The sequence below is a fragment of the Oryctolagus cuniculus genome, chromosome 8 (genome assembly GCF_964237555.1).
Source record: "Oryctolagus cuniculus chromosome 8, mOryCun1.1, whole genome shotgun sequence".
Classification (NCBI taxonomy): domain Eukaryota; kingdom Metazoa; phylum Chordata; class Mammalia; order Lagomorpha; family Leporidae; genus Oryctolagus; species Oryctolagus cuniculus.
In genome coordinates, this window is record NC_091439.1 from 110,920,879 (window position 1) to 110,948,290 (window position 27,412).

The 27,412-nt window shown below is 54.6% G+C and overlaps 3 long non-coding RNA genes across 5 annotated transcripts; 1 reads left to right on the forward strand and 2 right to left on the reverse strand.

The window, feature by feature from the left end:
- Window positions 1-2,309: 2,309 nt before the first annotated feature.
- Window positions 2,310-27,372, forward strand: LOC138843568 (uncharacterized). Of its 2 annotated transcripts, none has more exons than XR_011378477.1 (3): window positions 2,310-2,580; window positions 18,487-18,611; window positions 27,084-27,372. It is a non-coding gene; the product is annotated as an uncharacterized lncRNA (long non-coding RNA). The 2 variants fall into 2 exon arrangements; XR_011378478.1 differs by lacking the exon at window positions 2,310-2,580 and adding an exon at window positions 17,071-17,613.
- Window positions 16,257-16,935, reverse strand: LOC138843570 (uncharacterized). The gene is made up of 2 exons (XR_011378481.1): window positions 16,653-16,935; window positions 16,257-16,550 (listed from the first exon to the last, which is right to left on the reverse strand). It is a non-coding gene; the product is annotated as an uncharacterized lncRNA (long non-coding RNA).
- Window positions 20,441-25,012, reverse strand: LOC138843569 (uncharacterized). 2 transcript variants are annotated; one of them, XR_011378479.1, is made up of 4 exons: window positions 24,891-25,012; window positions 24,577-24,654; window positions 21,152-21,335; window positions 20,441-20,984 (listed from the first exon to the last, which is right to left on the reverse strand). It is a non-coding gene; the product is annotated as an uncharacterized lncRNA (long non-coding RNA). The 2 variants fall into 2 exon arrangements; XR_011378480.1 differs by lacking the exon at window positions 21,152-21,335 and having other exon boundaries at window positions 20,441-20,859.
- Window positions 27,373-27,412: the final 40 nt, after the last annotated feature.

The window sequence follows — 27,412 nt, forward strand, 5'->3', positions numbered from 1 at the left end:
TCCCACCCTGACTCATCAGAGATCATCATCTATGGGCATTTTTGTCATGGTCTGTGAGGTCCAGTGTGGTCCATCAGCCTCCAGCCTGTGCAGCCAATGCCTCACCTGCAGCCCAGTCTGTACCTCACCTCATCCCACACCTCTCTGTCCCCACCCCTGGCCACTCCATGCAGGTCACAGCAGCCACCCCCCCCCCATTTCCCGACATGCCCTGAGCTCCTTCCTACAGCACACAGCCTCCACTCAGAGCTGAACCACAAGCCCCTCTCCCCAGCCTCAGAAACTCATCTTCAGCCCTCCGTTTCACCACCCCTTCCTCAACCTCCCCTCCATCTGAGCTCTTGTTGAGTGGTAATTTTACATTAAAAAAAAAAAAAGATTTACTTGTTTATTTAAAAGTCGTGGGGGGGGGGGAGAGAGAGAAATCTTGCAACCACTGGTTCACTCCGCAAATGGCCACATTGGCCAAAGCTGGGCCAGTCTGAAGCCAGGAGCTTCTTCTTGGTTTCCCACATGGGTGCAGGGGCCCAAGGACTTGGGCCATCTTCTGCTGCTTTCCCAGGTGCGTTAGCAGGGGGCTGGATTGGAAGCAGAGCAGCCAGGACATGAAACGACACCCATATGGGATGCTGGCACTGAAGACGGCAGCTTAACCTGCTGCACCCCAGTGCCGGGCCCTAATTTTCCATTTTTAAGTGGCCCCCACATTAGACACCAGGCTGAAACCCTCACAAGGGCGAGGTCCCTGTCTGGGGACTGTCCTCACTGTTTTCTCCCAGGGCTACCACCGTGTTTGGCACATGGCAGGGTCTCAATACGTTATCGATTCCATACAAACATGAGGCTCTTGCTTCAAGGATTGAGTTTCTTTCTCATATTATTTCATGGTCAAGGTCCCCTCACCCCTGGCCTTATTCAGCTCTACTGAGAAAGGCATTCGTGTAGGCAAAAATAGCTTGGGAAAAAGAAAGTGTGCACTTAATGGGCAAAGAGGAAAAGAGAATTCAACAACAACAACAAAAAAGCCTGGTTAGAAACAGTGTCCACACACACAGGTATAGAGGATTGTTCCAGGGGCCCACACGTGGCAGAACAGGTGAAACCGCCACCCGTGAGGCTGGCACCCCACACGAGTGCTCCTTGAAGTCCTGGCTGCTCTGGGTCCCACCCAGCTCCCTGCTAATGCGCCTGGGAAGTCAGTGGAAGATGGCCCGAGTGCTTGGGGCCCGGCACCCACGGGAAAGATGTCGACAGGGTTCCTGGCTCCTGGCTTCTTCCTGGCCCAGCCCCAGCTGTGGCAGCCATTTGAGGAATGAACTAGAAGATGGAAGGTCTGTGTGCGCCCGTGTGTGTGTGTGTGTGTCTCACTGTAACCCTGCCTTTCAAATAAATAAATAAATCTTTTTTAAAAATAAGACAGAGGATTGTTCTAAGAGCATGTGCTCGCATGGTGAAAAACAGCATTATTCAGCCAGTGGGTGAGCTCACCATAGTGTAATCCAGTGTAAAGAAACGCTAATGGAAGATGTTTCCAAGAGCTATCAGAAAAACAAGGTAAGAGTTAATGAGCTCACGTTAGCAAGGCGTGTGGTAGGAGCCACACAGAAAAGCAAACATGACAGAGGGGAGGGGCCTGGAGAACAGACCATGGTGACCAGAGTCCAAAACAGGGAAGGGAGAGGTGCAGGTGCCTGGGTAGGGAAAAGGCACAAGTAGGGATGGGAAGTGCAGGATCAGGAAGCTAAGGACGTGAGGACCATGAGCCCACGACAGCCACTGTCCACTCTCACAATGACACCACCAGGACCGTGAGCCCACGACAGCCACCGTCCACTCTCACACTGACACCACCAGGACCGTGAGCCCACGACAGCCACTGTCCACTCTCACACTGACAGCACCACGACCATGAGCCCACAACAGCCACTGTCCACTCTCACACTGACAGCACCGGGACCCTGGGCCAGCGCACGCCTCCGGCACAACCGCGAAAGCCTCCCAGGAATACCTCAAGGGGCGCGGTAGGCCTGAGAGGAGCAGACCCACCAGTGCCCAGGACCGGAGGGCCTGAGGACCCTGCCTCTCAGAATGGAGCTTCCGCACCACAGGCTGGGCTCGGACTCCCGCCACCGCTGAGGCCGGAAGGACCGGGCTGGCATTGGGTCTCCGGCGGCCAATCGCCGGGCCCGCCACGCGACACGCCCCCGCTCCGTCCCATCTCCCCGGCTCCACCCCCGCTCCGAGTCTCCCCGGCGATTGGCCGCTCTCCCGGTGGCCCGCCTCATGCCCCGCCCACACTCCCGAGGATTGGCTGCCGGTCTTGCGGCTTTCCTTCCGCCACGCCCCCTGGCGTGCGGGTCCGGTGGAGGCGAAGGTTAGCGGCGTGCGCTGAACAGGTCCCTGTCTGGGGCTGGGCTGCTCTCTGCGGCCCCGGGCAGCGCGCAGCCGCTCCGGCTCCCCAGCCGGCACGGACCCCGAGACCCTTGGCGCTTCGCTTGCCCCGGGCGGATCTGCGCGGCTGCAGGAGCCGGAACTGGGCTGACCTCGGACCCGGACTTTGTCTACGGGCTCTCGGCGCAGGTAAGGCCCCGCACCCGGGGAGTGAGCCGCGGGCGGTAGACGCGACGCCTTGCTCCGAAAGGAAAGGCGCTCGGGCAGCAGAGGCTGGCCGCCGGGCGAGGGATGCCCAGTGCCTGACAGCTCCCCGTCTGCCCTGGCCGGCTCGTGGCACCGAGGGGTGCCCGCGGGAAACGCTTCCCCGAGACTGCAGGGAGCAGGTGCGCTTCGCAGGCGGAGGAATCCTGCCCGAGCTCGGGGTTTCTCTCACGCCCGGGACAGGCTCTCGGATATGTGAGCCCTATTGGGGGACTGGTGAGGCTCCTCCACCCTGGAGCAACGCCAGTCCTTAGAAGGACTGGGCGGACCGGGGCCCGGAAGGGCAGGTACAGCCGCCTCTTTCTTAATCTGGTGAAGAACTCCAGACCAGCCGGCACCCCGGAAAGCCCGCCGCAGGGGCCAGGCTGCAGCCCCTGAACTCCCAAACCCTGCGGTTAGCCCGTGGGGACACCGGCAGGTGCAGTCTCTGATAGGGGACCCAGCCCTTGCACCAGCTCGGGGAAAGTCCTCCAGGAAGGCGCAGGTTCGCAGCCCTGTCTTACAGGCCCCTTGTGCTGCCTCCCTTTGCATCCAAGCCTCCCAGGTTCTCTGAGTTCAAAAGGAACAACATCGGAGGTGGGAAGGGGGTTCAGCTGACCTGCCTAGGACCCCTGCCTAGGACCTTAGAGACTTGACCTTAGAACAGGGACATTCCTGCAGTATGTAGATGATGTACTGATTTGCTCCCCTTCGAAAGAGCTAGAGCAAGGATACCTCCCCCGACCCCACCCAGGTCGCAGCCCAGCAGGGGTATGAGGTATCCTGAGCCACCTGGCTGGTGAAGTTGGATACTTTGATTAATCGTAAATCCAGGGCTCCCAAATGGCCTGGAGAATGAGTGTCAGCAGTAGGTCAGATACCACCTTCCACAACCCAAACCAGCTCAGAACTTTTTGGGTCTGACCAGATATTGCCAGCTGTGGATCCCTGGGTACAGGTTGCTGACCAGGCCTCTGCACGAGGCCCTCAAAGGAGAAAGTGCCAACAGGAGTGCCAACAGGAGGTAGCGCTCACGAGCCCCTGTGCTGGGGCTGCCCCAAGCGGCTAGACCACTGTACAGTGCTGGGAAGCGAGGTGAGGGTGGGCTCTGGGCCCCACAAAGGACAGCTGAGGTGTTTCTTAAGAAGACTAGACCCTGGCTCAGGGATGGGTGGATGCCCCCGGGCCGTGGCAGCAGCGCCCTACTGGCTGAAAGGCTTCACAAACAAACAAGCAAGGAAACAAAAAACAAAACCCAGTGTGCCCTGCCGGTGCTGCAAGGCAGAGGATTAGCCTAGTGAGCCGCAGCCCAGGCCTAATACATTGTTTCTGATCCCCCACTCAGCCTCTGGTGCCTGTTTGAAAGGGAATTTCGCCACCCCAGGTTACTGTAACACCTTCAGAGAGGCAGAGGGGAAGAGCTAACATACAGGACCCTGAGGATGCCTGCCTTGTCCTGCATACCCCAGGGGGCTCTGGAAGGAAAGGGCGTTCCCTGCCCCAGAGACGCTCCTCTAAAGTGCAGGGCCCAAGTCCTGCAGCTCCTGGAGGCTGTCCACCGAGCCCGGGAAGCTGCAGTAATTGCAAAGATGGAGGCAAGGAAGCACAGGAGCAGAGCAGGCAGCCAAGGGGGCTGCTCAAGTGGAAGACTTGCTGTAGGGCCCTGATCCCAGCTCTCCCTGCAGCCCTGCCTCAGCACTCCAGGAGGAAAGGCCGTCTCCTCAACTCTGAAGGGAGGCTCGTCCCAGGCCAAGGCCTTCAGGGCCCGCGTGGCTCAGGGTGGCTTACAGCAGCTGTGCCAAGGCCACAGAAAACACTGATAAATCTGACAGAGCTGTGCCCTTCGCACCTAGGACAACCCCAGAGGAGCCAGCTGGCTCCACCTCCCCTGCAGCAGAGGGGACCGTATCCAGGGGAGGTCTGGGAGATGGACCTCTCTCAACCTGCCCATGCCACGGGTGTAAATCCTTTCTGGTTCTCGTGGATGCCTGTGCAGGCTGGACTGGGGTGGAGCACGCAGGGAGGTGGCTCCTTGCTGAGCGATGGTGGAGCGCCCTCAGTCTCTGGGATAACCCCTTGCAGCCAGGAGCCTGGAGGTCCAGTGTTCTCCCTACTCTTTGTGGTCACCGCAGGCCTTGGGTAAAACAGAAAGGGCCAGCCGGATTCTAAGACACACCCTGAACAAACTACGCCAGGCTAGAGCTTCTCTCTGTCCCTCTTCTTAGGGTTCAAACAGGCCTTCAGCAGAGTCTGCGTGAGCTGCTTCCTAAAGGCCCCCTCTTCCTACTCTGACATTGGCCTTGACCCTGAGTCCTTAGCTCTGGGACACGTGCAGCGGCCTGTGCAGGAATGTGGGAGCAAGGTCTTCCCTGGGGGGGGGGGGGCTCTGCGACCTCCCCTGTGGAAGACCTGAGATGTCCCCTCAGTAGTCCTCAGCCTTCTGACCAACTTTGTCTCTTCTCTCCACATGCCCTCCTTGTTCTCCAAAAGTATCAGCCCCTGCCATGCTTGGGGGTGGCCACCTTCCAGTGTCCACAGCAGGTTCCACCCTGCGCCCCTGATAGCAGGGACTTGGGCTCTAAACCTCCCTGGCCCTGGCCCCTACCCAGCAGGAAGCACTACAGAAGGGAGAACACTGTCAACTCCTGGACGATTTCTGAGCCCGGAGTCCCGAGGGGGACGTTGGAGTAGGCAGGTAGCCGAGAGCGGGGACCCCAGGCGACTGGGCCATCTGCATACCAGCAATTAAACATGGTCAAGAGCACAGCCATGGGGGAGCACGAGAAATGGGGTGTGTGGTCGGAGCCCTCCTGTCCCAAGAGGGGACTGGAGGAGACAGGGGCTTCACAGAGGCACGCATTGCCTGTGCTCAGCCCCGGAGGGTAACTGTCACAGTTAACGCTGCGGTTCCAAAATCACCTTGGCAGGTCCAGCAGTACAGGCTTCCCCAGTCTCCCCAGGAGCCCCGCCTGTGGGAAGACTATCTCAGATGAGATGCAGGCCATGGACATGGCCCCAAGCGGATGGAAGCGAGGGTTTGGGGGCGACCAGGCTACACTCTGTCGCCCAGCCTCAGAGGGCTGGGGACTTATGGCAGCTTCACCTATGGCTCTTTCTGCCAGGGCCACAGCCACAACTTACTGGTGCCCCAGACATGCTGGCAGCCACGGCCAAGGCAATGCCCCTGCCGCCCGCCCGGGGCTACAACCACGAGAGCAAATTCAGCTGCAGAGGTGCCGGAGGCTGCAGCAGCCACGGCCCGGGGGCCAAGGCAGCTGGTCCACAACCCAGGTCAGCGTCAAGGACGTTCTCACAGGGGGCCTGGGCAGACACGCACAGCATGAACTGCTGGTACAGAAAGCCGTGGGGCCGGAGGGCCGTGCCGGCTGTACCTGCTCCCCACTGGAGGAGTCAGCGATGGCAGGGCCATGTTTCGTGGTGCGGCGGGTCTCCGCCGGTGACCCACATTTAGCGGTGTTTGGGACTCAGCCGAGAGTGGTTTGCTGGTTGCCGTTGTTGCCCTGGCTTGTTTCTGAGGTCCTGCGTTTCAGTGACCCTCTGTCCACCGACAGTCAGAGTTCGTGCTGACTCAGTTTGTCCTGCGTTCGAGAAGGGACGGCTCCTCTGTGAGAGCCTGTGTGAAGTGGGTTGAATGAGCTTTCCGTATTGTCATGCTCTCGTGTTTCACCAGTGAAGAATGTATTGAGATTATTTCTTAAGTGGGAAAGGGTGAGAGGTTTTGTGTGTGTGGGCCATTCAATGGCACACCTGAGCTAAGCTGAACGTAGACAAAGAAAATGCTTGTGTACCTCCAAGCACCTTGAGTTTTGTCCATCTTTTTCCCAAAGACAAACTTCAAGGGACAGGGGCTGTTGCCACCAGGGGCTTCCAAACCTTCCTGCTCCTCCCGCACACCCGCAGGAGGCTTGCTGCAGCCCTGCCCGTAGCATGTGCCCCACCCCCCCCTGCCTTCAGTTCACCTGGTTTTGACAAACCCTTTCACCTCTAGCACCTGGCAAACAGGTGACAGCCGTGGGTGTTCCAGGACGAGCAGGTCCCAGGCACGTTCCTTGTGTCCGTCAGACCTGTTGCTGCCACTCTGATTGACAGCCATCACCTTCCGTTGTTTGAACTTCTGCTCCCTCCAGCTCATAAAGCAGAGCCCCTGTCCACTCCACAGCAGCCCAGTCACTTCCCTGAGGCTTGCCCCTCTGTAAAGCTCCAAGCCGGACTCAGCCCACACGGCTGCCTTACAACCCTGGAGGTGGTCTCCCACCACTGGTAGAACTCTAACCCACATGCATGGGTAGGCCACACCTACTCCGTCTAAACACAAGCCTCAGTTATGCCCGCCTGAGCTGCTACACTGGCCGAAGGGAAAACTCGCCCTGGTGACCCTGGCTTCCTCTGCCATGGCATTGTCCCAGTTGGGAAAACCTACTCCTGCACCCAGCGGCCATGCGATGCCATCCTGTTGCAGGCTACTATCTTCCTTTATAAATTGCTCTTGTTCACTGTCAGGCACTCACAGAGTGGAATGACAGGGCTGACGACGTTTCTATATGGGCAGCCAGGAATGGACCCCTCAGGTAGTCAGAGAAGGCAAAAAAGGAGACAGAGGAGAGGCTCAGGGGAAAAATAAACAGTTTGTTTTCAACAGGTTCTAGATACAGGGGCTCCATGCAGGGTCACTTAGGGGACACCCCAGGCTGGTCCAGAGACAGATGACCACACTGAGGGGACACTTTGGGCAAGGCCCTTGGTGGGCTTTCCACAGGAAGGAAAGGTGGCACCAGGTGAACAGATGAGGACTAGCTAGCTTGAATAGTTTCCCTGGGATTTAAGCTATGGGCTGGCCCACAATTGCCCTGCACCTGGTCCTGGGTAATAGGGCCTGCTACAGGTCAGGTTCAGGGTTGCTGATGGGCCTTTTATCATCTTTAAGAATTGACTCTCTGTCTCTCCCTCTCTCTCTGTGACTCTGACTTTCAAAATAAATAAATATTTTTAAAAAGGTTGGGGGGGCTGCATTGTGGCATAGCTGGTTAAGTTGTCACCTGCAACACCCGGCATCCCATATGGCTGCTAGTTTGTGTCCTGGCTACTCCACTTCCAAACCAGCTCCCTGCTGATGGCCTGGGAGAAGCCGTGGAGAATGACCCAAGTGCTTAGGCTCCTGCCACCCATGTGGGGAGACCTGGAAGAAGCTCCTGGCTCCTGGCTTCAACCTGACTCAGCCCTGGCCATTGCAGCCACCTGGGGAGTGAACCAGCAGATGGAAGATTTCTCTTGCTCTCTGTGTAACTCTGACTTTCAAAATAAATTTAAAAAAATTTTAAAAAGGATAAAAAGAGTCTGCCATATTTAAAAAAAAAAAATGGACTCATCTTGGAAGCACAGGGTCTCCCCAGCCAGGCTTTCTTAAAATGCCAGAACACAGCAACACACAGCATATTTGAAAATACTTGACTCATGCACAATGGAACGATGAAGCCACTGGAGACTTTGCTGACCATCAGCATTACTGGCCATGTGCAAATCTCACCAGAATTCTGGAATTAGGCAGCCTGCAGGGCCTTGCAGGCTGGGCTGTCCTCCCTGCACACTGGTGCATGGGCTGTGCTCTCTCTCTCTAGACCACGTGCTAATGCCGTGGGAGTGGGAGAGACTGTCTCAGACCAGTCAGCATCTGGCATCCCTTTGTGAATTCAATTGGACCAAGGAACTGATTTTGCAGCAGAAATAAACCATTTGTTTGCAGAGACCCTGGGATAGTCATTAAAATTTCCTTTTAACGGGCGGGCACTGTGGTGCAGTGGGTTAATGCCCTGGCCTGAAGCGCCAGCATCCCATATGGGCGCGGGTTCGAGACCCAGCTGCTCCACTTCTGATCCAGCTTTCTGCTGTGGCCTGGGAAAGTAGTAGAAGATGGCCCAGGTCCTTGGGCCCCTGCACCCACATGGGAAACCGGGAAGAAGCTCCTGGCTCCTGGCTTCAGATCGGCACAGCTCCAGCCGTTGTGGCCAATTAGGGAGTGAACCATCAGATGGAAGACCTCTCTCTCTCTCTCTCTCTCTCTGCCTCTCCTCCCTCTGTATAACTCTTTCAAATAAATAAATAAATCTTCAAAAAATTCCTTTTAAAAAATAACTTATTGGAAAGGCAGAGATGCAGAGAGAGGGAGAGTCAAAGAGAGAGACTTTCCATCAGCTGGTTCATTCCCCCCAAATGGCAGCAACGGCCAGGGCTGGGCCAGGCGGAAGCCAGGAGCCTGGGAGTCCATCTGGGTCTCCCATGTGGCTGGAAGGGGCCCAACCATCCTTGGCATCCTTTGCTGCTTTCCCAGGTGCATTAGCAGGAAGCTGGAACATAAGCCGAGCAGCAGGGACTCAAACAGACTCCAGCATCCCTGATATGGGATGCCAGCCAGTATCATAACCTGCAACTTAATTAGCTGTGCCACAATGCCAGCCCAGTCATTAAAATTCATACCCACTACTATCCTCACAAGTGAGCCAAAAAAAAATCTAGACATGTGAAGAACTCTAGGGGAAAAAATAATCTGTCGAGAAACTGGACACGAGTGGCTGGAACATCACCCTTGGCCTTGCAGACCTGCTATTCATTCTGCAAACAAGGGGCCTGATGCCTTTTTTTTTTTTTTTTTTTTTGACAAATAGGGTTAGACAGTGAGAGAGAGAGAGACAGAGAGAAAGGTCTTCCTTCCGTTGGTTCACTCCCCAAATTGCTGCTATGGCCAGAACTACGCCGATCTGGAGTCAGGAGCCAGGTGCCTCCTCCCAGTCTCCCATGGGGTGCAGGGCCCAAGCACTTGGGCCATCCTCCACTGCCCTCCTGGGCCACAGCAGAGAGCTGAACTGGAAGAGGAGCAGCCGGAACTAGAACCCGGCGCCCATATGGGGTGCTGGTGCCGCAGGCGGAGGATTAACCAAGTGAGCCACGGCGCCGGCTGCCTGATGCCTTTGGAAACAAGTCCTTGCTGCCTATGCCCACCGGTGGCATCTGTACCTTTCTTTGCCTGAGCATTATGGGGACCTGAGTGAACAATTTAACACTATGACATGCGAGGATTGCTTAACTAGGAGCGTCTCTGCTGCTGGTGCACACGCGGCCTTTGCGGAGAGCTGCCATCCCATTTGTGTGGTCAAGTAGGCCTGTGGTTGGGTGTCACAATTTGTACCCAAATTACTTAATAACTTACCATTTAGTTCCATTTCCCACTAACTTTGTGAAGTACCCTCGCACATCAGGTTTTTAAAAGAAGGTGTGTGTTGTTGGGGATGGCACTGTGGCACACACGTTAAGCTACCACCTGTGGCACCAGCACCCCATATGAGCACCAGTTTGGATCCAGCTCCCTGTTGGTGTGTATAGGAAAGCACCAGAAAATGGCCTGCGTGCTTGGGCCCCTGCCACCCACGTGGGAGACCTGGGTGGAGCTCCAGGCTCTTGGGTTTCGCCTGGCTCAGCCCCAGCCATTACAGCCATTTGGGAAGTGAACCAGCCGGTGGAAGACCTTTGTCTCTCTCCTCCTCTCTGTAAACCTGTCTTTAAAAAATAATACATCTTTTAATAAAAAAAAAATAGGCATTGCTCCCACCCTGCAGTGGGGTCTTACGAGAGACTGCTCTCCACCTATACCACCATGAAAACAGAATTCCCGGGGCAGGCATTTGCGCTGGTGGCTAAGACACCAGTTAGGATCTTGGGTTTCACATCAGGTTGCCTAAGTTCCACTGTTTATTTCATTCTCTCTCTGTCCCCCCACAGTGGGCTCCCTTTTAGACTGTGTCCTGCTTCAACTAACTCTTAGAAGCTTTTTGACAACACACAACCCCAACCCCTGCTCCTCTCTGGCTGGCTGCTGGTTGTGTCAGCATCTATGTAGTGCCCAAGAACTTGCTTTTCTCTTGCAAGTGCAAGCCCCTGGTGGACCACAGGCTAGTGGCTGTGTGAAGGGAGGTGGCATCCACAGTGCAGACCATGCGTTCCCCCTGTGGCAGAGTGATTAGGCCCTGGGACACCGCAAGGCAAAGCTCAAGTCTAGCCTTTAGGTGATCACAGGGAAATGTTTCTCCTTGCTTTTGAAAGTGACAGCGGCACTGGGCCCTCTCTGGGTTACACACCTAAACAATACTGTGCTGAAGCACTGTGGCTCATTGACAGATGGCACCCTCAAGCCCTCAGCCGGTGATGCCAATTCACCCGAGGTGGGTTGTTTTAACGATGTAAGGATGTTTGCCCAGTCACTACACAGTGTTCCTGGCTTGCAGCTTCCACACATGGGACTTGGAACAGTTCTGCTGTTCTGTGAATGCAGTGATAAAGCATTTATAGGGTTCCCACCTGAATGATTAGGGAAGATGTGGTCTTGGATACCTGGCAACCTGAGTGCCATATTGCGGGCATGGGACGCAACATACAGCAGAATCATATGGATCCCAGGAACACACTGTAGTCAGCCCACCTGCGTCTCTCAAGGTCAGATCTGTAAGGGTCCTTTTTTCCAAGTTTGGGAACTCATGATCTAGGAAAACCAATTCCAAGTTTCCAAAGCAATGGAACCAGTGCTCAGTGTCACTACCAATCAAGTTATCAGCCTAGCCTCTGTACCCCCAAATCATAGCTTGGATACACTGCCCACCCAACAAGGAAGATCTTGTGCAGCCATTGGCAAACCATGTGGCTTCCGTTAAACAAGGTGGGAGAAGCAGCGTCTAATCCATAAAGACTGAGTGAGACAGTTGTGTAGCTGGACTGAGCTACTGCCAGGGGTGAGAGCGGCTTCCGTGGAATGTGGGGCCAGGTGTTCGCATTGTTTTCTGCTTTCTCAGCCTCATTCTCACCTGTTGCTGCCCCTCGCAGATCCAACTCCTGACCTCTAAGCAGAGCCTTCTCTCCACAGCAGAGCACCCGGCCCTCGTCTAGGAGACCTCATGTGGAGTTCAGACAGGGCAGTGGGGGAACTAACAACCCGTGAGAGTGGCATGGAGACCACCTCAGTCTGCATCTGGATAAACAGCAGCTGCAGGAAGAGAGGGAGCGTATCGCCCATTCCCTCTGATGGGTGTAGCAGGCCTTCATGGGACTCCACTGCCATGGGCGCCCCTCTGAGGGTGCCTCCTGTATGGGACAGGACTAATTTATCACCAGGACCTCCTAGGAACTGAGCTGGATAAATGGCCTTCCCAGTACTGTCCCAGTAGCCATCTCTCCACACACACATAAGCTGATAAATAACCCCTGCCGCTGGCTGTTCAGAGAACCGCTCCTGTCACATGTGTGATAACACTGTTCCCTATTAACCTGTCTGCTGTTAATTAATTTGCAGGCCCCCGCCACTGGAACCTCAGCTGGCGGAGTTTACCTCCCAGCAGCACTTGGAGCCTCCTCTATGCGGAGCAGGGAGTGTATTTGAGTATCTAAGGGCGTTTCCACACCTTGACTGTGACAGTGGGAGAGTCCAACCATACCTACACACCAGGCTCTCTCCTTTTAAATTTGTCTCAAAGAATGAACTTTGGGTAGTCATCCTATGTACAGAAGAATTAACAGAAAGCGTTGCATAATTAGGGACAGAGCTACAAACCATTTCCACAGGGATGGCCTGTGCTCTCCTGACTCCCTGCAGGCACTTCGGGCCACAGGCTAAGGTGTGTAGTGTGGTGTGAGGTGCCGCCTCCCCCCACTATGGGTAGCAGCTGCAGGCAGAGTCGTGGTGACGGCGTGGGGGTGGCACTGATGCCAGCACTTCCCTCTGCCGGGCACATCTGAAACGAGTAAACTCCAGGGGTACACAGCTCACTCTGGATGATGCCTTTGCTGCAAAAGCAGCAAGATGAAGACAGAGTATGCAGTGCGCTACCTCTCAGGAAGGAACAGGAAGTAAGAAAACAGTCTGTATGCATGCAAAGAATCTTCAGCAAGTTCATGGAAAATCCATATTATGAAAAACTACGCTTAGGTTTCGGTTTCCTAAATTTGCGGGGGTTGGTGGGGGGAGGCCTTGTGGTACTGTAGGTTAAGCCACTGCTTTGCAGAGCTGGTATCTCATGATGGAGTGCTGGTTGAAGTCCTGGCTGCTCTGCTTCCGATCCAGCTTCCTGCCAATGCGTCTGGGAAGGCAGTAGATGATGGCCCAAGTGCTTGGGTCCCTGCCACACATGTAGGGCACCAGGATGGAGTTCAGGGCTCCTGGCTTCATCCTTGCCTAATCCTAACTATTGAAACTGAAACAGCATATAGAAGATCTCTCTCTCGCTGTCACTCTGCCTTCCAAATAAATTAATAAATCTTTTTTTTAATTTGCACCAAAATGAATATGCTTTTTAAATTTATTTTTACACTTATTTTATTTGAGAGACAGAGATTGCCCATCTGCTGGTTTACTTTTCAAATGCCTGCAGCATCTGGGGGCTGAGCTAGGCCAAAGCCAGGGAAGGGAACTAGGAACTGGGAGCCACACGGCGACAGACTCGACTGTTCGAGCTGCTACCTGCTGCCTCCTGGGGTGTGCGTTAGCAGTAAGCTATAGGGAACAGAGCTGCGACTTGAATGTACAAGCTCCGATGTGGGATATTGTCATCCCAAGCATGTTAACCACTGTGCCAAATGCCTGCCCTCGGATATACCAGCCTTTTAGTCCCGTCTTCCCATGAGCTTTTTGAACTATCCATGTGTGCATTTGCAGAAAGAACAGGAGGGACCGGCGCTGTGGTGTTGTGGGTAAAGCCGCCGCCTGCAGTGCCGGTATCCCATATAGGTGCCAGTTCGAGTCCCGGTTGCTCCCCTTCTGATCCAGCTCACTGCTACAGCCTTGGAAAACAGTAGAAGATGGCCCAAGTCCTTGGGCCCCTGCACCCATGTGGGAGACCTGGAGGAGGTCCTGGCTCCTGGCTTTAGATTGGCGCAGCTCTGGCCAAGGCGGCCATCTGGGGAGTGAACCAGCAGATGGAAGTCGTCTCTCGCTTTCTCTGTCTCTGCCTCTCTGTAACTCTGCCTTTCAAATAAATAAATCTTAAAAAAAAAAAAAAAAGAAGAAGAAGAAGAAGAAGAAAAGAACAAGAAAGATAAACCAGAAGATGCTGATGAAGGTGATTTAATGTAAGGGGGATAGACAATGAGATGATTACTTCCTTTTGAAAAGTTGAACACAAACTAACACAGAATAATTACTTCAAGTTACATTTCTTTTTTTACAACAGTGTTCTCAGCATGTCCTTAGAGGTGGGTTTCTGGTTCGTGCTGATGTTGATACTGTCAAAAGTACGTAAGAAACAAATGCTTCCAGCAGTATAGGGCATAATGGAAAGGCACTTTAAGCTGACGGATTTAGGACTTCCTGTGTGTGTTAGACCAAGTGCAGATAAGCTCAGGCACTGGACAGAGAACGCTAGGAGATAAGGCAGCCTTCAGCGCCGGGTATTTGTGGGACTTATTTGGCCCCCATTTCACAGGGTCAAGGTCTGGTAAAGTCAGAGGAAAGCTGAGGGGAGGTGCGGTCATTGGAATGTAAGAAGACGTCCACCGGGAGGACAGTGTCCTGTGTCAAGGGGCTCGAGTGCTTCTAGGATGCGGTAAGCGCGATGCTGGCTTAACGGATGTGAAGCTTCCGTGTGTAAGGGTCACAGGACGTGAGAAGTCACAGAAATCCTTTCAAAATTACTGACGACGGACACAAAGGCATTTTTTTGATGTTGGAAACACCAATTATTTTACAGGCAAAAAAATCCTCCTTCCGTTATTATACCACGGGTGGAGTTTATGGGTTGGCCAAAATGTCAGTTATTTCTTTGCCAGCACCAAGCTTAGCTTCCTGTCTCCTGCTTTTACTAAGCAGAACTCTAGTTTAGGACAATTTGCTAGTCATTTGATCAGGACAGCTGCATGGCTGTGGCCACTGGCTGGGACTGTAACCCAATACTGCCACACAGCCGCTCACACTGCCCCAGCTTTGGCTGTTGGAGTCCTTTGGAGCTGGCCCCTTGCCCTGTGGCACGCCCCTGTCCTGTTGTTGCTTTGCCTTGCTTTTTAACACATCCTGACTTTTCCGTGTCTCCATATGCTCCAGGCTCATCTTGTATTTTTCCTATCCAATTCAGGGATCATTCCTAGTCCCAAGGAACCTTGGTTCCTGTGACAGAAAACTAGTTTCAGAACCCAAGATCTGGGCACAAAATAAGTTCCTTGCCCCTGCTGCTGGGGGGTATCCCTGGGAGGCCCCTCTGTGGACAAGCTAGGAAATGCAGGTGTGCCTGTGCATCCTTGCGTACACAGTGTATCCCGACCTTCTCAGGATCAGTGAGTTCACAGCCTCATTCCAGCCTCGTCTCATTCCTTGCTTGCTTGTAAGTTTTTTTCCCTGATGATGAGAAGCCTGTCTGACTGTTATCTACAGTTTATGTTTGTTAAACCCCACTCTAAGTGTAGACCAGTTACACAGTTCCAGAATTGCTAGCTGGACTGCACCTGTGAGAAACAGTTAGCAGCTGGAAAGCAGTGTTTGCCTTTTGTCTCTGGCTTTATAGGATCCTGGCAAAACATTGTGTTCAAGAGTGAAGGCAGCCCCCAGACCCACAAATACATGCCTGTGTGGGCACGCACGCTCTCTCTAAAAGTTGACTCACCCTAGTTGCACTCCAGATAACCCAGGTGCAAAACGTGGCAACCGCTTCTTTCACTGAAGTCATTCAAAGGAATCGGGATAAATTCCTCATTCAGTCCAGTGTTCCATAGACTGCCTCCTGGAGAACAAATCCTTTTGATTCTCCTGGTCAGTGTCTTGTGGCTTCATTCATTCATTTAAAAGGCAGACTGATGGAAAGACAGGTAAAGACAGAGAGCTTCTATCTGCTGGTTCTCTCCAAATGCCTGCAACAGCCAGGGTAAGGCCAGGCCAAAGCCAGGAGTTAAAAACTCCATCCAGGTCTCATACATGGGTGGCAGGAACCCAGGTACTTGGGCCATCGCCCGCCACCTCCCAGGTGCATTAGCAGAAAGCTAGATCAGAAGTGCAAAGTAGTCAGGACTCGAACATAGGGTGCAGATGTCCCAAACAGCAGCTTAACCCGATGTGCCACAAGGCCACCCCCAAGACACAACGTTTAAGGGTGCAGTCTTGGGGGGCGGGTGTTTGGCTCGTATCCCACACCGGGGTGCCTGGGTCTCGTATTTCACGTTGGGGTGCTGGGGTTCAACCCCTGGCTCTTGCTTCTGAATTCAGCTTCGTACTAATGCAGACCCTGGAAGGCAGCCGGGATAGCTCCAGGAGTTAAATCCCTGCTAGCACATCAGCCACCTGGATTGAGTTCCTGGCATCCAGCTTCAGCCTTAGTGGCGCCTGGGAGAGTGAGCCAGTGGCTGGAGCCCTCTGTCTAGCTCGCTTCATCTTTTTCTCTGTCAAGTAAGTAAATAATGGTGCTATTGCAAAGAATATTTCAGGTGGCACACTCCCGTTACTACACTGCAACAATTCTGCAACATATGGCTTACTTCCAAAACCTACACTTCTACAAAATCAAATGTGAAGAATTCAGCCACAAAGGAATAGAGGGTGTATGATACTTACAGTGATGAGACGTGTATGATAAAAACAACCTCTATCAGGAAAATGTGGATTGTTTACTTCATTTTTAAAACTGAATATCTTAGGAAGTGGTGATTAATTTATTTTTAACAAGGACATTTTTTTTTTTTAAGATCTCTTATTTGCTTGAGAGGCAGAGTTACAGACAGAGGCAGAGACAGAGGTCTTCCATCGACTGGTTCACTCCCCAGATGGCTGCAATGGCTGGAGCTGGGAGGATCTGAAGCCAGGAGCCAGGAGCTGCTTCTGGGTCTCCCATGTGGGTGCAGGGCCCAAGCAGCTCTTCCCGGGGACCTGAAAGAAAAGATGACTAACACGAGACAAAAACGCTCATCTCACTGAAGACACCTGCAAGGGAGGAAAGTGTCCTTTAACTAAACTCTCACACAGGGAAAACGGTATCTGGACCCACCCGGCGACCCAGCATTCACGAAGGCGCACTCCAGGTGGCTCCCAGACCTAAAGGAGCAAAGTGAAACAGCTGAGCGGCCGAGCAGGCAGGTCGCCACTGGGACGCCCACACCCCATCCTGGAGTCCCTGGGTTTCTGTCCCAGCTTCCTGCTAAGCTGCACCCCGGGAGACGGCAGGTGCACCTGCCACCTCGTCGGAGCTGGGCTGGTGACGAGTTAAGGCGCACCGGGCTTAGAGTCGGCTCACCCTACCCTCTCCCCTCCCTACTGTCTCCGCTAAGCCGGGACCCGCCGGCGGGGGCGGGGACTCGGGCTGCAGAGCCGCCAATGGAGCGGGAGCGTCTTCGTGCCTAGCCAATCGCAAGCGCCAGAGGACCGCCCTCACGCGGTGATTGGCAGTCGCGTCTCCCAGGGTTCTCGCGGCCGGTGGCGGGGGAAGAGGGCGGGCCCCGCGTGAGAACTCTCGCGAGAGTGCAGGTCTCGTCCTGAATCTTGGTCACCTGGTTCGGATACCTGGGTGCCGCCACCCCGGCTGGGATGTGGGAGGTGGGGGCGCCTGCGTTCGCACCGCAATCCGTCGGGTTCCTTTCCCGGCGTTCGCCTCCGGCGCCTCTGGGCGGAAGGGCCGGGAGGTTTAGAGACCCGACGGCGCCGCGCCTGGCCCGAGCGCCCACCGCAGCTTTGAAGGGGACACGGGAGGGAACGGAACGCTGCCGGCGCGCCTCCCGTCCCCGGCCTGCGTCCGGCTCGTGCTTCCTCGGCGAACCCAGCCTGCTCCGAGGGACCGGGCCGGGGGCCCTGCAGCCGCCGAGTGCACCGCCGGTGCACGAGGAAGACGTGCGTGGGCGCTGACCTGGGCAAACCCCGCGCGCTGGAGCACAGGGCCCGAGGCAGGCTCCGGTGAGAAAGCCCCGTTAGTGTGGCTCTGCGAAGAAGTCGCCGGCAGGTGCGGGCCGCGGCAGGTACTGGGGAGACACGGAGACCGGGAACCCTCGTGCAGTGAACCGGGAGCCCCAGAAAATCTGTCATTTCCGTACCCACAGGAGTGGAAAGCAAGCAAGCTGGTACTCGCACACCAGGGCCCATAACAGGATTCCCCAGCGCCAAGTGTCCATCAGCGAGCGAACACATGCACTGTGGGTTCCTACACAACCAGAAGGTTCTGGTCCAGGCGTGAGGACAAGCGCTGCACGGCTCCGCCTGTGGGAGGGACTTAGTGCAGTCGAATTCAGACAAAGCAGAAGGGTGACAGCCAGGGTTGTGGGCAGTGGGAAACGGGAAGTCACTGTTGAGTGGGTGCAGAATTTATTTGGGGTGATGGTAAAGCCCTATGATTGGTGGTGTTGGTGGCACAATTACGAATGTACTTAATACCACTGAACTGCACGCTTAAAACGATTAAAAGGGTAAATTTTGTTGTGTATATTTCATCAAAATACTCAGCAGATGAGATTTAAAGTTACAGCGTCTGCATTGTACAACCTTAATTTTTGCAACCATTTTGAAACTTTGAAAACTAAGTGAAATACACGTCCAAAGCTTTCACTTGCTGTTTATCAAGGGAAGGTCGTTTTCTCAGTAGAACTTGTGACTTTAGGAAGTAATTATTACGTGCCAGAACTCCTAGAAGCCCAACCATACATGGCATACAGACTGGCGACACTGCATCCCATCGTTTGTATTTGGTACATAGCCGAGTGGCAGTGCCTGTGACCGGGAAATGGGCTGGTCTTATTTGGCAGAGAGGGGGTCTGCATGCTGCCAGCACATAATGTATTTCAAGTGTAATTTTCCTGTTCATTTGACAAATCCGAAAATGCTGATTCCTTTTGTAGGTGGGAGAACAGAGGCATCCGAGCTGAAATGGCACAGCCTGAATCCTTCAACTTCCCCAGAGACCACTCTGTACTTGGACTAGTTTCTCATATGTGGTTTGTGAAACTAGAGGCAGTGTGACTGGGTAAGTGGTTACCATGTTTCCGTCTGGGCTTTAAGTTAGCAATAGGAACAAAATTACCTCTTGTCACCATAAAAACGAGTGACCATTGTGTAAAGCAAAGAATTCATATTAAATTTTTAATAGAAAAGTCAAATACATCTGCAGACGAGATATTTGAAATAGTAGTAGTTGGTAGTAACAAAGTAATGTCAGCAGCTGGAGTTTTAAGTGGCAGGAGAGGTTTAAATGAAGGATTAACATCGCTGATACACAAAGTAGCAATTAACTGAGGAAGATGATGAAAAGTGAGAGGAAGTGGACTCCACATAGGGGATTCTCCCGCTACACTTGATGAGCTTGTGGGTGCATCTTCCAGTCTCCACCTTCAAAGGAGACCAAAGTACCCAAACTGTGAGGGCTTTAGAAAACCATCCGGGCCGCTGCCGCGGCTCACTAGGCTAATCCTCCGCCTGCGGTGCCAGCACCCCGGGTTCTAGTCCCGGTCGGGGTGCCGGATTCTGTCCCGGTTGCCCCTCTTCCAGGCCAGCTCTCTGCTGTGGCCCAGGAGGGCAGTGGAGGATGGCCCAGGTGCTTGGGCCCTGCACCCCATGGGAGACCAGGAGGAAGTACCTGGCTCCTGGCGCTGGATCAGCGCGGTACGCTGGCCGCAGCAGCCATTGGGGGGTAAACCAACGGAAAAGGAAGACCTTTCTGTCTCTCTCTCCACTCTGCCTGTCAAAAACAAAAAACAAAACAAAAAAACCACCATCCTGCAGGCAGTGTGGCACAGGCGATGTGCTCCTGCAGCACTGGCATCCTGTTTGGCTGCCAACTTGAATCCCAGCTGCTCCACTTCCATTCCAGTTCCCAGCTAGTGCACCTGGGAAAGCAGCAGGAGATGGCCCAAGTGCTTGGGCCCTGCACCCAGGAGGGAGACCTGGAAGAAGCTCCTGGCTCAGGTCTGGCCCAGTCCTGCCTAAGGCAGCCATTTGGGATGCCAGCATTGCAGGAAAACTACACCAGCCCCAAATAGAATCTTGAACTAGAAAAGTCATCGTGAAAAATTCATACTATGAATAAACTATGCACAAATTTCAAAATTTTGGACCAAACTAATCTTTTAATTCCATTTCCCAAGACCTTTTTGAGCCTTTTAGCAAAAGCGCTACTTAGATGCCATAGAGCCCTCCAAAACTGGGTGTCCTCACCCGATAGGCAATACCCAGGAGGTGAAGTTATTGACGTGTTAATCCCTCTCACTAACTCTACCTCTCAAATATATTTTTTAAAAAAGTGCAGAGCAAGGAGTTGGGCAGCTTTCTGTCCCTCAGCTCCCTGAGAGCAAACGCAGTGAGTGCACAGGTTATGTCGGGCCGAGTGTGGATCTCTGGTCGTCCACAGTGCACATGGCCTTTCCTTGGCTGGTGATAGTGAGGCAGGAGATAGCCAACGTCCAGGGAAAGCAGCAAAAGAAAATTCAGAAAGAGCTGGGGGTGGGGAGGAAAAGCAGCTGGCTCAAAGACAGCTCGCCTGCTCTCATGAAATAGTAGCCAGGCCAGGCCAGAAAGCTGGTTGGAAAGCACACTGGGGGAGGGGATAGACACGGTTTTGACCAATAGGAGACCTGACTGGAGCCCCCCAGTGATACCAGAGTACTGCCTCCACAACCCAGGACCCTGGCCAGAGTCTCCAGTGCTATCTCTCAGCCCAGAAACTCTGGCCAGGGTCTTCCTGGCAATTTCCTCCCCTCCCTCAAATTCACAACTATTGCATTTCGAGAGTCCATGGCTCTGACCACACGGGCTCATGCAGAGCATGACAAGGAAGAATGCAGAGCGTGGACAAGGAAGGCTGATTGCATGTGCAAAGTTTATTGAAGAGATGCTCCCACAGGGGTTGCTGTTAGGAGATGCGCTCCTATCGAGGTTTTTACGGGCTATAAAGGAAAGTTTCCATGACTGGTCTGGGAGAGGCAAAGGAGACACTCCGCAGTGACTTCTGATTGGTTCTTGGCTGTGGGAACTGGATGACAGCTAAGTCTGCAATCACAGAAGCTGGCATCCTCCAAGACTCAGCACCACATAGTGGGGAGGGGCACCCCAGCCCCTGCCTATGTCTGAAGAGGTGACCCTAACCGCTGTCAGGGAGCAGGGCCGATGACTGCTCTGGCTCCTTCAAGCTGGAGAGGCGATGCTGGGGACAGCAGTCAGGGTTCTTCCTCCAGAGGCCTTCCAGGGGCCCTGGATGGAAGGCCTGCATACGTGATTACCTGTGGACGAGGACGTAAGTCTTACAAACCTGCTCAGCCGCAAGGACACCTTATGCCCAATATTTCTGCAAGACCATCGAATCCAGTTTCTTGAGTTCAATGGCATCCACCGTTGCTTCCAATCCCTGTTGAACGGTGAGCATAAGATTAGAAGTGACACCACAGGGCCAGTTCAGGGGGTCAGGAGAGCAGTTAACAGCAGAGAAGGCACAGTCCAGTCCTAACAGTGAGCACAGTGGTGCCGTGACTGAGCTACAGTGTGGGGAACCAACTTCCAGCCAGGTGTGCTTACATTAACTGTGAGTGGGTCCTTTTCCCTTCTGAATAGCTGGAGTCCCTCAGTCACCTGCCAGGAGCAGTCACCGTTCTCTTCGGAGGTGTTGCAGCCATCCTCTGGGATGGGGCTTAAGTTGGTTTGGAAGCCGAGGCTTTTGAGAGTTGTGGATCCAGTCCTCTAGTCCAGACACCTTTAACTGCTGCAGTACAGAGCATGATGGTATAGGCTCCCTCCCGCGCTCCTTTTGAGCTGGGGGCTGGGGGAGGGCAGACTTCACCAGCACAGATCTCCTGCACAGGCAGTCTCTGCTCTCAGGGCTGGGTTGCTGAAAGCTATCCTGTCTGCCAAAACTGTCTGGGTGCTTATCTGCCATCTAGCAGGAAATCTGGACTGGAAAAGTTCTGAGGGGCCGTTCCTAGTGCATAGAAAAGCCAGGGGTCAGAGGGAGGTCTGGGGGATGTGGGTTCCCTGAGATAAACTTTTTGAGGTATCACTGGAGGGTGTCATTGGTCTTTTCTAGGATTGAGGACTCCAGGCACCATGTAGATGCTACTGAGTAACTAGCACCTTAGAGGCACCCTGAGTAGAGGTCATTATCACTTTGTAGGCTTCCGGGAAGCAAAATCTTCTAGCTTTCTTCTAATATCTGGGGCAGATGGGGCACTGAGCAGTGACTTCTCACTGGCTCTGGGCTGTGGTACCTGGGTGAAAGCCAAGTCTCCAACCACAGAAGCCACTTGCCCGACATCTCCCTGGTCCTCCAAGAGCGTGCACCTTGCTCCCTGACAGTCCCTATCTGCGTAGTTGGCGTCTGTCACAGTTGCATTAACTAAGGGGATCTGGAGGAGAGTTTGAGCCCCCTTGCCTGGAGGCCCACTCCCACCTTCCTTCAGGAGGGCACTTAGCTTACTGTAATACGTTTGTGCTGCCTCATTCCCTGAGGTTTGAAGAACCTGTCCTGTAGGTCCACAACCACAGGGGCCAGTGCTCCTTGAGAGGGCAAGGTGGGCTCTGGTCTCCGGGTAATGACTGAGCAGAGCCTGCACTGAGCTTTCACTGCAGGGGCCGCCTCAGCTGTGATTCAGGGTCTCGGTTCTGGCTCCACTTGTGTGACTCCCTTAGTTCAATGAGTTACTCTTTATACTGCAAGTTGAGACACACTGGGGCCTGATAGTCTTCAAAGGCATTAAGAGGTTGGGGCTGAGCTATTCCCAGCAGTCTTTTTTAATGATGGGCTTTTTTTGGAAAAAAAAAAATTATTTATGTTCAAGTCAGAGAGGGAGAGACAGAGAGACATCTTCCATCTGCTGGTTCACTCTCCAGATGGCCACCATGGCTGGAGTCAGCAAGGCCTTAGCCAGGCGCTTCTTCCAAGTCTCTTATGAGGGTACAAGGCCCAAATACTTGGGCCATCTTCCACTGCTTTTCACAGCCATTAGAGGGAACTGGATTGGAGCAGAGTGCCCAGGACACAAACCAGTGCCCATATAGGGTGCTGGCATTGCAGACAGCAACTTTGTACACGACACCACAACACTGGCCCCACCCAGAGGAATCTTAAGGCACTGTGGGTTAAGCTGCCTGCTGGAGCACCAGTTCAAGTCCTGGCTGCTTCCGATCCAGCTCCTGCCTGGGAAAGCAGCAGAAGACAGCACAAGTGTTTGGACTCCTGCATCCAAGTGGCAGACCCAGATGGAGCTCCTGGCTTCCAACTGGCCCAGCCTCGACCATTGTGGACATTTGCAGAGTGTACCAGTAGGTGTTAGATCTGTCTCTCCCTCCTCTAAGTTTGGCTTCCGAGTAAAAAATTAAGCTTAAAAAGCATGTCTGAAGGGGCCACTGCCGTTGTAGCGCAGGTTAAGCTGCAGCCTGCAGCAGTGGCATCCCATGAGCACTGGTTTGAGTCCCAGCTGCTCCACTTCTGACCTCTTTCTCTGCTTAATGCACCTGAGAAGGCAGCAGAAAATGGCCCAAGTAATTGGGTCCCTCACATGGGAGGCCTGGAAGAAAGTAGTTCCAAACTCCTGCTTTCTGTCTGACCCAGCCCTAGCTGTTGAGGCCATTTGGGGAGTGAACCTGTGAATATAAGATCTCTCTCTCCCCCCTATTTATGTAACTGCCTTTCAAATAAATCTTTTTTTTTTTTTAAGTATTTATTGGAAAGGCAGAGTTACAGAGAGGCAGAGAAAAAGAGATCTTCCATCTGCTGGTTCATTCCCCAAATAGCTGCAATTGCCCGAGCTGAGCTTATCTAAGCCAGGAGCCAGGAGCTTCCAGGTCTCCCACGCAGGTCCAGGGACCCAAGGACTTGGGCCATCTTCTGTTTTCCAGGCCATAGCAGAGAGCTGGATCAGAAGTGCAGCAGTCAGGGCTCAAACCGTACCCCATAAGGGATGCCGGCACTGCAGGTGGTGGCTTTAATGGCTAAGCTAAATTAATTGCTAAATAAATCTTTAATTAAAAAAAAAAAAGGCGGTTTAAAGTCCGGGCCTGCAGTGCCGGCATCCCATATGGACGCCAGTTCAAATCCCAGCTGCTCTACCTCCAGTCCAACTCCCAGCTACTGCAACTAGGAAAGCAGCTGAGGATGGCCCAACTGCTTGGGCCCTGCACCCACGTGGGAGACCCGGAAGCTCCTGGCTTCAGCTTGGCCCAGCCCCAGTTGTTTGTTGGCAGCCACTGGGGGTATATCAATGAATCTCTCTGTCTCTACCTCTCTCTGTAACTCTGCCTTTCAAATAAATAATTTTTTTAAAAAAAAGGTATGTCTGAAGGTGTTAACGTTCAGGTTTGAGTTTATCACTTGTTCTATGAATTGTATGACAAGATAACTGATATTAACTGGGAGGCCACTGAGGCCTAAGCCCCTGATTGCGAGGAAGCTGGGCCCAGACCATCGCAAGGCCAGTGAGATGCATATTGCTCCGGGACATTCCAAACTGCTAACAATGCCCTGTAAAACTCACCTAGGCGCCTGTCTGCCCGTCCCCCACCCGCCTTATCAGGGTCCCTGTGGCGCTCCGCCCCTCCCCCAGCAAACAGCTAGGTGCAAGACCCTGCCTGCTGCCCAGGAAGCCTGGCTACAAAACCCCGGCCCTCAGTCCGGGTAGGCTTAGCCCCTACTCCTGACCCCAGCTTCTGTCCCCACGGCCGCCTCCCTGCACCTTGGGACCCTACACTGCACCACCCGCACAGGTGCTGTAACTGCGGGGAGATGTCCCCTGGCACCGCTGCGGCTTCAGACAGGCTCCACGTCCGAGGCGCAGCCTCTATGCTAGGATTCGTGGAGACGAACGCCAACCCGCTACAAAGGGGCACACGCAGGGCGCCCCCCACGTACCGCAAGCAACTGCGGCACCTGCCCCTTCCCACCAGAGAGCGAGTCCCAGCTGCTGCAGCGGAGGCGCGTCCGCGGAGCCTCCCCGAGAATGGTCCCTTACCTGTGCTCAGACGCCGCAGGGGCAGTCCCGGGACCCAGGTCGGTCCGGCTCCGGCTGCCGCAGCCGCACGGACCCGCCCTGCGGAGGCAAAGCGCAAAGTGTCACGCCGCCCCGCAGCCTGCGAGCGGCCGCGGCTGCGCGCGGCGTCTTGTGCCTCGCGCGGCCCCGGGACGGGCACGGCCGCCCGCCCCCTGGACCACCGAGGGCTGCTCTACCCCTCTGTTCTGGCCGCCTGGAGCAGCGCAGCTCCGGGCGGGCAAAGCTCGAGGGGACGCGGGGCGCGCCCAGCCCCTGCACGGGTTCCGGCACCCTACCTGCCGCGCACGTCCCAAGACAAAGAGACCCACGACCCCTGGGCGCGGAGACCCGCAAGCAGCTCTGCAGAGCTGGGCAGACGGCCGCGGCACCGGCAGCCAATCCTTGCGGTGGCTGGGGCGGGGCAGGAGGCGGGTCACGGGACCTTCTGCCAATCCGGGTGAAGTCTGGGACGGAGTAGGCGGAGGACCGTGGGTCCCGCAGCCAATCCTCGGGAAGACTCGGAGAGGCGGGGTTCGGAGGCGGCCCGCGGAGCAGGCAGCCAATAGCCGGGAACCTCGCGGCGGAGGCGTGGCGTGGCGGGTCCGGAGATTGGCTGACCGCGGTCGTTTGCCCGCCCGTCTGCTTCTGTCTTGGGCTGCGGCGGGAGTGCGAGCCGACCCCGCCGAGTTGGGGACCCGGTTGCCAGAGCGTCCTCCCGGCCGCCTCCTGTGGAGTCGCGGACCCCAGCAGAGCGGGTGCCAGCCCGCAGGCCCGCGGGCGTGGGGCGGAGTTGGGGTACAGGCAGGCCAGCGGGAGAGCTCTCGCTGCCCTCTTGAGTGCCCGTCGTCCCTTGGGGTTAGAGGGGGAGACACAGATGCAGTGAGAGACTTGCCCATGGCCACAGAGCAGCTGGCGAGCATGGCTGCTGGGGTGTGAACCCCAGCGGTGTGAATGCTGAGCCCCCCTGAACACGACAGTGCGCTGCCCTTCCTCGGGCTGTTGAAGGGAAACCCCAAAATAGCCCCCATCTGATTGGGGCTGTGGGCGCCGGTAGTCCACGTGGAGACAGCCGCGACGCAGGCAGGACTGCTCGACCTGGTTCAATACCCCCTAATGGGCGCAGGGAGAACTGTGCACGACCTGGTTCAGTACCCCCTGAGCGGAGGGCCGCTCCCGGCTGGACCCTGCTGGCGGCCCTGGGAGAGTTTGCATTTTGTGCTAGGGATGAAGGAAAGTTGTTCAAAGTGTGGAACAGAAGAAGAGGGTGTCTGATGTAGGGCGTGCATAGTCTGGGATTTAATGGATTTGCTGGAAGACAGTGAACCGTAGACATTCAGAGGATCCCGCTGAAATGGAGATACCAGGACACTCCTCACCCCCGAGTCCCCCAGACACAGCTCTGACGGGACCTGCACTCTGTCCTCACTTTGGACACTGAGGCCGATGATGGTTCACACGGCCAAGTGACAGGCAAGACTCTTGGGACAGGGGCATGTAGGAATTCAGTGCCAAGCTAATGGGGTTAGGGGGATGGTAGGTGTTAGGATTTCTAGGGTTACCTAAAGTAGAAAAGACTTCATTTTAGAGGAGACAGAATCCGGGGGAAGAGTGGGGGTTGATGCTGCTGGGGGGTGGGGGTGGGGGGTGGGGTGTTTGCAGCCTGGCTTCCTGGGCCGCAGGCCGCGTCCTGCACCGAGCCGTTTGCTGGGGGCGGGGCGGAGCGCCACAGGGAATCTGATAAGGCGGGTGGGGGATGGGCAGACAGGCTCCTAGGTGAGTTTTACTGGGCATTGTGTTAGCAGTTTGGAATGTCTGGGGTGTAGGGCTTTCCGGAGCAATTAAACATTCCTCTGGCCTTGAGATTATCTGGGGGCTTAGGCCTCAGTGTCCTCACCACTGGTTCTAACAGGTAAAACCATATCCAAAATCAGGTGGCCAAAACTGAGGGAGTTCAGGAAAGAATTCTATCAGTGGTAACTGGAACTCAGAGCCCCAGCTGTTGGGAGGCATCCTCACACCTGTGGCCAGGTGACCCGGTTCCATGGTCAGCGCAGTTCATTCGTTCCCTTGACTGAGACAGAGACACTCCCCAACCAGAAAAAGTAATGAGGATCCTATGTAGAAGTCATGGAGCAAATGAACCATTGTGTAGCTGCTCTCATGTTCAGGGTAGTCCGTGTTGGGTATTAGAAACGCTTGTCGGGCCAGTGCTATAGCACAGTGGGTAAAGCCGCTGCCTGCAGCACTGGCATCCCATATGGACGCTGGTTCAAGTCCCAGCTGCTCCACTTCCCTTCCAGTTCTCTGCTTATGGCCTGGGAAAGCAGTGGAAGATGACCCAATTCCTTGGGCCCCTGCACCCATGTGGGAAACCCAGGAGAAGCTCCAGGTTCCTGGCTTCGGATCAGCCCAGCTCTGGCTGTGGCAACCATTTGGGGAATGAACCAGCAGTTGGAAGATCTCTCTCTGTCTCTGTCTCTGTCTCTCAGGAAAATGGCGCAGTCTTATCTATGGCGGGATCTACACCCAGACACCATCCTAGGCCCAACCAAGCTCCACAAACATCCTGATGGGATTCTCTGCTCCTACTTTCCAGCCTGCCCTCTGGCAAAGTTTCAAAAGGACCTGTTCCTGAACACGTGACTCCCCTCTCCCTCCCCCTTCCTCTGGCTCTTGATCTCTCTCCATATATATCTCTATCTCTCTTATGCTCTCCTTCTCCTTCCTCGCCCCTTCTCTCCAGTCTGCTGGGTTTTCTCGAATAAACCCTTTCCCTTACTCTGGTGTGAGGTGTGTTTCATGGCGGCCTTACAATCTC